Consider the following 9,816-nt stretch of genomic DNA (forward strand, 5'->3'; position numbering starts at 1 on the left):
ACAAGATATTTCACAAAAGTAGAGTTAATATTGGACTCCCTTTTTTTTTGCAGTTTCCTCGATTTCCTTTTAGGCAATTTCTCGTAACATTAATGCAATAATTCATCATCTTCTCAAAGTCCCACGCACTGACAATAGAAACTCACCGCCGTGTGGACACAAGGAAGTTTGAACAATTCCAGCTACGAGATTTTGACAAGATATTGTTCAGAGAGAAATAACGTTTTTTAGTACTTCTAGTTTCAGTTATTACTTTTTACTCAAATTTCAAACTCAAGGCCTTGTATTATTTTTGCCGTTTGTGAGCACTTCTCTGATAGTGTATAATAGCAATTATTTTTTTAATTGAGTCTGAATAGGCCACACTTTTTGAGGCTATGTTGCATTTGCTTTCTGCTTCGGCATTTGTGCAATGAGAAGTCTATTTTAGGATGAATAAGAGGTGTTTATGGGTCGCGCTGGCTCTGGCTTGACCCATCGGACTAATGGGTCAGGCCGGGTCCAAAGCCTAAACAGTAATGGGCTTTCAGACCGGCCCAGTGATATGTAAAAGCTCAAGGCCCAACTCATATAAAAATGGGTCGGTCCGACCCATTTAATCAATATTTAAAAAAATTTATTTAAAACTTTTAAACACAAATTAGTTTTCAATTATTAAAATTGAAGACAGTATTCCAAATATTTTATTTATAATCTCTCACTTATAACGGAGGAATACTGTTGTTACATGATGAAAAATATTATAAATTGTAACATAATATAAATTAATTAATTTACATTCTATGTAAATTATAAAACCTAAATAAAATATATTATAATAATTTTCAAATGGATTGAATTCATTTGATACTTGATCCATTTGTAATTTTTGTAATGATAAAATAAAAATAAAAATAAAATTATAAACACAAAAAATTATTATTTGTGAATTCAGATATTTTCTGAAAGAAAATTGATAAAAGAAAATGAGATTGAAAATATAATGAAATAATTGAGATTGAGAGATTTGTAAATGAAAGTGAAAATGAAAAAAAATTGAATAGGTTTATATAAAAATAAATAAATTAATTAAAAAATTAAAAAAAAATGAAGGCCAAGGCTTCTGCCTTGTAGTAGAAGCCTTCTACCGCTAGGCAAAAGGATACACACAAGGCAGAAGCCTTGCTTAGCGAGAAAAAAAAATCTTATTTTTAAACAATATCCAGCTGAGCCAGGGCCAACCCATGGGCTTAATATTAAACCCGAGGCTCGGCTCAATAGACCCATGGGCCTAGCCTGACACACTACAGTATCAGGCCAGGTTTTTTTGTATCGTGCTTTTCTTTTATGCTTCGTGCTGGGCCTCCGTTCAACCCTGCCCAATTGATGTGTCTAGGCCAAATGTAAGGACTATTTTTATTTTTTTTAAAGGAAGTCAAATATATTGAAATGGATTTTTTTTTTTCCAAATAAAATGTTAACCGGGAATTTGGGGGAAGAAAAAGGGTTAAATAAAGAAAGTAAAAGAGAGAAAGTAAGTGAGAAACTAATGTGCAACCCAAGAAATCAAAGGATGTAGTTTCAAAGAGGTTTGTGAGTAAAACAATTTTTGAGTGGTTTCTGAATGATTGAGAGAAGAAAACAAGTCGTCTTTGTCGATGACCACGCTGAGGACAACCGCCGCAAGGAGGCCGTGCCGAAGAGGAAGAAGCTTCGTCTGGAGGTTGTCGGAGAGGAAGAAACGGTGCCAGAAAACAAACTCTCAAAAATTGAAAACCCTAGGGGGGAAAATATTATTTTTTAAACTTGAGTTGAGAGAGATTATTAGTTTTTAGGGTTTAGAGGAAAAATAAAATCAAATTTAAGTTTATTTTTAATAATACAGATAAAATAATAATTTTATCTTTGAAACTGTTAATTTTAACCAACAACAGGTAAATAACTAGAATTTATAAAGTTAACAAAATAAAACTTGAGAAAACAACCTACCTTGGATGGAAAATAGTCCTTTGGCCAATAGAAAATCTCGATGTTAAAATCGATCACATCTAATTCTTGGCAATTCCTCACATTATTTAATAGATTATTAAGAGTCGGTGGACAATTAATCTGACAAAAAGCAAATGCATCTTCCAGTGCAGTACCTATATGATAGTGACAGTACTCTTAAAATTAATATCAGACCAAACATCGTATTTTAATGTACAGACCTTCAGAACAATCATTTTAGACATAGAGGACACTAAGAGCCCATGAATAGATGGCTCGCGGACATAGAGGACACTAAGATATTTCACAAACGCAAAGTAAAGTTAAGCACATAGCATCTTTGTCCTGGCAAAAATTAAAGGTGGTACAAAGATTCTTTGTACAGCGTTGTGGACAGAAACGGATAATTCCTCTTTCAATATTTTACAAGTCAATTCCCTTGACTGCTAGTAATTAACTGGACAAAAACGGATATTATAGGCGGAAAAGTCCTATTTCATATTTCAAACTCGAGGCCTTGTATTATTTCAAGCTACTGGAGTCTGAATAGGCCACACTTTTTGAGGCTATGCTGCATTTGCTTTCTGCCTCGGCATTTGTGCAATGAGAAGTCTGTTTTACCCACCCAAAGTTCATTTTCACACATTATTTGATAAATTGTTAAAAATAGACAAACAATTAATCGGACAAAAGCAAACTCATCTTCTAGGCAGCACCCCTATGACAACGACTATACTTTTCAAATTAGGGAAAAGAACTATTTTTCATCTAAATTTTAGCTCAATCGTAAACCCAATCTCAAATTTAATCTCAATTGACAATGACTATAATAGCATGTCAGACTAGTTTGCCTTTACATTTCAATAATCATATCTCGATGTATCTAGTTTACAATTGAGATTAAATTTGTAACAAATGAAACTTAAAATAGCTCTCTAACCACTGTGATGTTGATAATAAAAAAATTTTATTTGAGTTAAATCATCTTTTTTAAATAAAATTCACTACAACTAAATAGATGAAAGCTTAAGTTTAGTTATTAATCTTATAACCATTATGACAGATAAATTAAAAAGCTTAATTTTAAAATATTATCAAAAACATATTTGAATTCTTACTTTCTTGTGCTTTAAATCCTTTGCATTATCCACATTTGAGGCAATTGCTCCTCTCCCGTGTGAAGAAAATATTTTTAGTGATATTTGAAATGGAAGATGAGAGAGAAGAAAATTGAGATCCATCAAGAGAGAGATAAAGAAAGGGTATGAATTTTAGTGAAATCACTTTACTTAACAATGTCCTTTATTAATAGAGTTTCATCCTCATAATTGATCCCCTTTTTTTTAGAATTATAGCTGAGTTAAAATCAAATTATTTATTTATTAGTTGGTTGTCAAAGTTTAAGGTTCTTAAATCGATTAATTCAGTTTAAAAAAGAAGACAATTTGATTCAAATAAAATTTATTAATTAAAAAAGTCAATATAACTTCAAAGGTACAATCTGAGAAAAATAATCTTAAAAAGAATATAAAAATCTTATACAATTATTTAATCAACAAAAATACAAATTTATTGTTAATAACCCATTAGTAAATAATTATATTTTATAATATTATGAGTTAATAAATATTTATCTATATAAATTGTTATTTATTATAGATACAAAAGATTTAAACTTTATTTTACAATCAAACGGATTGAATTTTCAAATTTTTTAATTAAAATGACTTTTTAAAAAATTAAACTTTAATTATTTTTATTAAATGTATTAAACTAATAATTTTGACTAAATTTACAAAACAATTTTAATAGACCTTCAAGAGGGATAGTTTGTCATTTTAGCCTTGTTTGTGCAAGCCTAAGTTGAGCTTAACTTGTGGTTTGTGCTATCGTCCCATATGGAAAAATCAGCATAAATTATTTCTATGTCATCTTTTTAAAGTATTCATTGCTTTTGTTAATACATATCTTTTCTTAAAAAAAAAAAATTGAAAAGATGATAATCCAAGTAATCACGACTAAAGATGATATTTATCTACCAATCATTATTAAGTTGGTTCAACTTAAATTTAAATTTAAAAATTGGCACTCCAATGTACAGACCTTTAGGACAATTATTGCAAACATAGGGGGCACTAAGAGCCCATGAACACATGGCTCATACAAGATATTTCACAAAAGTAAAGTTAAGCACGTAGCATCGTTATCCTGACCAAAAGCAAAAGGTGGTACAAAGATTCTTTGACTCTCTTCTTGTTTGTAATTTCCTCGATTTTCCCCTTAGGCAATTGTTCGTAATTTTAGTGCAATCATTCATCTTCTCAAAGTTTCACAGAATTCAATTGATTTGAGAATGAAAAATTGAAGTATACGTTAAGAGATAAATAATACATTTTTGCCCTTCTAGTTTCTGCTATTACTTTTTACTCAAATTATTTTAAATATTATTATAATTTTTAACATTCTCTTTACAAGTTATTATTATTTTAGAATTTTTGAAATTGGTTGAATCTTCAAGAAAAAGGCAACAACTTTGGTTTCTTTGCAGAGAAGCTTATGACACAAATTATAGAATTATATGAAGAAAACATCCAAATGTAATTAGCTAAACATAGAAAATGTTCTGGTGGAAGCTATGCTTGTTCTCTTATGATCTAATCAAACTATGAAGATATCAAGATGAGCCATGTGAAGATCGCACAATGTTATAAAGATCTTCTAAGTGGAATTCTCGAGCATATGTTGAATCGACAAGTCTTTATTCATCTTATTTTCAAGTATTCTCAGAATAATCAGATTTGTTAATTCATCCCTTTGCAACATTAGTTTAGTTGTTGTTCTTAAAACACCATTCTTTTAATTATTATTTTCTTTCATAATAATTAATATACTCTTAGTGTCTCAAATAGAGTCAATTCAATTTGAATTAATATTTGGTTTGACTCGAACTAAATTTAATTTGAAGTTTTAATTTAATAGTTTAAGAGAAATGAATTTTTTTCTAGTACACGGGAAATAACCAAAAGGGAGATTTTTTGTTTTTTAATGGAGAAATAAGAAATATTGAAACGTAATTTTTTTTCCAAAGAAAATGAGAACCGGAAATATTGGGGAAAAAAAGTGAAAAAGAGAGAGTTCCATGAAATTCAATTGATTTGACAACGAAAACTCCCTAAGAAAAAGGGAATGGTAGAATTAGAATATTATTGACTTATTGACCTCAGAAGAAAGTAAGTACATTATTTAAACAAACTCATTTTTCAAGCAATAGTGAATGTCTCTTCAAATAATTGAAATCGGATAATATTTTAAAGTCTATTGCAATGTAATATAGATATGGAGCTGATGAAGGAAGTGCAGAATGAAAGGAAATAATGTAGAAACTGAAATATCTCAACAACCATTTCAATGTTTTTATCTTCCCTGCTTTTTCTAGATTCATACCTGATAAATTGTTTGCATAATTTTTATTATTATTATTTTTGCAATTAACTCTTATTTGAGTTAAATTATCTATTTCACATTTAGTTGAGAGTTATGAATTCAATTTAATTGAGTCTAAACTAATTACACTAAGTTAGAGAAAACCCTAGATCTAGTAATTAACCTCAAACCCATTATTTTAAGTAAAGAGCTTAATATTAATATATTATTATTGAATTTCAAGCTCATGCTTTTTTGTTTCGGTGTCTTTACTAACCCTCTATCTTGCTGCTAAAGCTATCCTTTGGAGGTCATTTTTATACTTCTTTTTTTTTTTTTAGGAAAAACATTTACTTTAATTAAACCATTCATTTTGTATATAACATATAATTACTTTTTTGATTTAATAAGACTATAACTGATTATCAAATAAGAGAAAAACTTAAAACCTGTTATAAATATAATGAAATAAATGGCAAAGTGATTGACTTGCCAAATGAAAATTATGATTTTATTAAGCCAAAGCCACGACAGAAGGAAGAAAGAAGCAAGAAGAAGTAGGAACAAAGCAAAGAATTGTATATCTTTCATGAAGAGAGGAGGGGGGTATTTATAGAAAATTTGCCCCCCCTCCAGCCAATAAAAATGGTTTCTTCCAATCTAAGTTTCTAAGGCATTTAATGCCTTCCTATTCTCTTTTGGCCAAAGTCAAAAATATGGGGTGGAAAAATCCACCATGCATAACACTCCCCCTTGGATTTCCACCACTTACAGATAATTATATTAACCTTGCTAAGGAAAAACTCAATGGGATAAAAACCAAAGCAAAGGAATATAATTATTAAATGTCTTGTAAGTTGGCGTTGGACGTGCTTAAACTGCCTCATTAAAAACCTTACTAGGAAAACCCAGTGGGACAAAACTTAGTGAAGGAAAAAAGAGTACAGGGCACCTTTTGTCCAATATTGGATAAACTTCCAAATTTTGCCTGATGAATGCTCCCCCTCTTTGTTGTAGGATTAAGTTGGTTGCGCGTTGAGCCACCGTATACCGATGTTATACACTAACTTCTCAAATGTTGATGTCGGTAGTGTCTTAGTGAACAAATCTGGAAGATTCTCACTGGATCTGATTTGCTTGACATCAATCTTTTTACTTTGCTGGAGCTCATGAGTGTAAAAGAACTTCGATGAGATATGTTTGGTTATGTCTCCTTTGATGTACCCACCTCTAATTTAGGCTATACATGCTGCATTGTCTTCATATAATATGGAAAGAGTGTCTGTTGTAGAAGGAAGACTGCATGCATTCCGGATATGATGGATGACAAACCGTAACCATATACATTCTCGGTTGGCTTCATGGAGAGCTAAAATTTCTGAATGATTTGAAGAAGTTGCAACCAAGGTCTGCTTGGTGGAGCGACATGATATAATTGTGTCATTATAAGTGAAAACATATCCCGTTTGTGAACGGGCCTTATGGGGGTCAGAAAGATAACCAACATCTGCATATCCAACCAAACTAGGATTTTTAAAGGATTTGACAGAATAGAATAATCTCAAATATCTAGTTCCACATAGGTAACGAAGTATATGTTTGATTTCGTTCTAGTGATGATGGGTTGGTGCAGAGCTATATCGGGCCAATAAATTAACTACGAAGGATATATCCGGTCTCATGCATTGGGCCAAATATAATAAAGTTCCAATGACATTAAGATATGGTACTTCAAGACCAAGTATCTTTTCATCTTCTTCTTTAGGATAAAATGAATCCTTTTTTGGATCAAGAGACCGAACAACCATTGGGGTGCTCAAAGGATAAGCCTTATCCATATTAAAGCGTTTTAATAATTTTTCAATATACGCGGATTGATGGATGAGTATTCCATTTGAATTGTGCTCGATCTACATGCCGAGACAATATTTTGTTTTCCCCAAATCCTTCATTTCAAATTCTTTTTTCAGATATTCAACTGTTTTTTAGAGCTTTTCAAGAGTCCCAATTAAATTCATGTCATCAACATAAATTGCTACAATAGCAAATCCCGATTCTAACCTTCTGATAAAGACACATGGGCATATAGGGTCATTCACATAGCCTTCTTTTTTCAAATATTCACTGAGGTGATTGTACCACATACGTCCATATTGTTTTAATCCATACAATGATCGTTGTAATTTAATTAAATACAAGCCTCTTGATTTGACCCTTTTTGCTTCAGGCAATTTGTATCCTTCAGGGAGTTTTATATAAATTTCAGTATCTAAATTTCCATACAAATAAGCAGTAACTACATCTATTAGACGTATATCCAGTCCTTCAGAGACCATTAAACTGATTAAATATCTGAATGTGATTATATCCATCACAAGTGCATATGTTTTATCAAAGTCTATATCGGGCCTTTGGGAAAAGCCTTGGGCTACAAGCCTGACTTTATATCTAGCAATTTCATTTTTCTCATTTCTTTTTCTCACAAATACCCATTTATATCCAACAGGTTGTACGTCTTGAGGTATTGGAACTATAGGCCCAAACACTTGACATTTTGCTAGAGAAGCTAATTCTGCTTAAATTGCTTCTTCCCATTTAGGCCAATCATGTCTTTGTTTGCACTCAGCCATCCTACGTGGCTCAAAATCATCATCATTTAGAATTTCAGTAGCTATTGCAAATGAGAATATATCATCAGTTATAATTGTTTCACGATTCCACATCTCTCGTGTATGAACATAATTTAAAGATATTTCAATATTCTTATTTTCCTGTTCTTTAGGATTTTGTACCACTTCAGGGGTTTATGCCACTTCAGCGGCTTGTGCCACTTTAGGGGCTTGAGTCTCTTCAGGGACCATAACCTCTTCTGGAGGAATATTAGAGAGTGTGGAGTTTTCAATTATCTTAGGATCATCATGATTGCTATTTGTTTGATTATTTGCCTTTCTTTTTTGAGGAACAGACTCCTTCGATCCAACAGGTCTACCACGTTTCTGGCATGTAGTAGATTGATCAGTTATGGCTCGAATGGATTGTTCAGTAGTCATATTGATTCTTACTGGTGCATTAGCAGCCGAAACATGTGATCTTGTCACTTTTACCGTATCTACAAATGTATCAAGCATTTGATTGGCAATAATTTGTAATCGCACTATCCTTTGCACTTCAGTTTCACTTTGGGATGTGCGAGGATCTAAATGAGACATAATAGGTACATACCAAGTAAGTTCATGCCTAACTTCAGGAGACATTTTCTTTTCCTCTAAAGACGGGAAAGTTGTCTCATCAAAGTGACAATCTGTAAATCATGCAGTAAAAAGATCACCTGTTAGTGGTTTCAGGTACCTGATAATAGATGGTGAATTATATCCAACATATATTCCCAAACAACGTTAGGGTCCCATTTTTACGCTTTGAGGAGACGCAATAGGGATATATACAGCACAACCAAATATTCTCAAATGAGATATATTAGGTTGGTTACCAAAGACCAATTGTAGGGGAGAATATTGATGATAAAAAGAAGGTCGCAAGCGAATTAATGCTGCAGCATGTAATATAGCATGTCCCCACATAGAAGTAGGTAATTGACTTTTTAATAATAAGGTGTGTGCAATTACCTGGAGTCGTTTAATAAGAGACTCAGCTAATCCATTCTGTGTGTGGACATGCAGGACTGGATGTTCAACCTCAATCCCCATAGCATGCAATAATCATCAAATGTTTTGGATGTAAATTCACTAGCATTATCTAGTCGTATTGACTTGATCGAATAATCTGCGAAATGTGCCTTTAATTTGATAATTTGTGCTAACAGTTTAGCAAATGCAACATTTCGAGTAGACAATAAACAAACATGAGACCATCATGCAGATGCATCAATTAAGACCATAAAATAACGAAATGACCCACTTGGTGGATGAATGGGTTCACATATATCCCCTTGAATCCTTTGCAGGAATGATGGGGATTCACCTCCAATTTTGGAGGGAGATGGTTTTATTACTAATTTGCCTTGAGAACAGGCGGTGTAGAATTGTTCACTGGACAATAAAATTTTATGATTCTATAATGTATGTCCATGTGAATTTTTAATAATCCTACGCATCATTGTAGATCCTGGGTGGCCTAAACAATCATGCTAAAGCATAAATTCTTTTGGATCAACGAACTTCTGGTTCAATACTGCGTAGGTTTTAATTGCCTTTATGATTGTACAATACAATCCAGATGATAAAGCAGACAATTTTTCTAATATGAGCCTTCTTCTGAAGGCATTACTAGTTATACAGATGAATTCTGCACCATTTTCACTCATAGTTTCAAGATGATAACCATTTTTTCTTATATCTTTAAAACTCAGTAGATTTCTTCTAGATCTACTTGAATATAATGCATCATTGATGCTTAATTTGGTCTCAT

This window comes from Mangifera indica, chromosome 2 (assembly GCF_011075055.1).
Source record: "Mangifera indica cultivar Alphonso chromosome 2, CATAS_Mindica_2.1, whole genome shotgun sequence".
Lineage (NCBI taxonomy): Eukaryota > Viridiplantae > Streptophyta > Magnoliopsida > Sapindales > Anacardiaceae > Mangifera > Mangifera indica.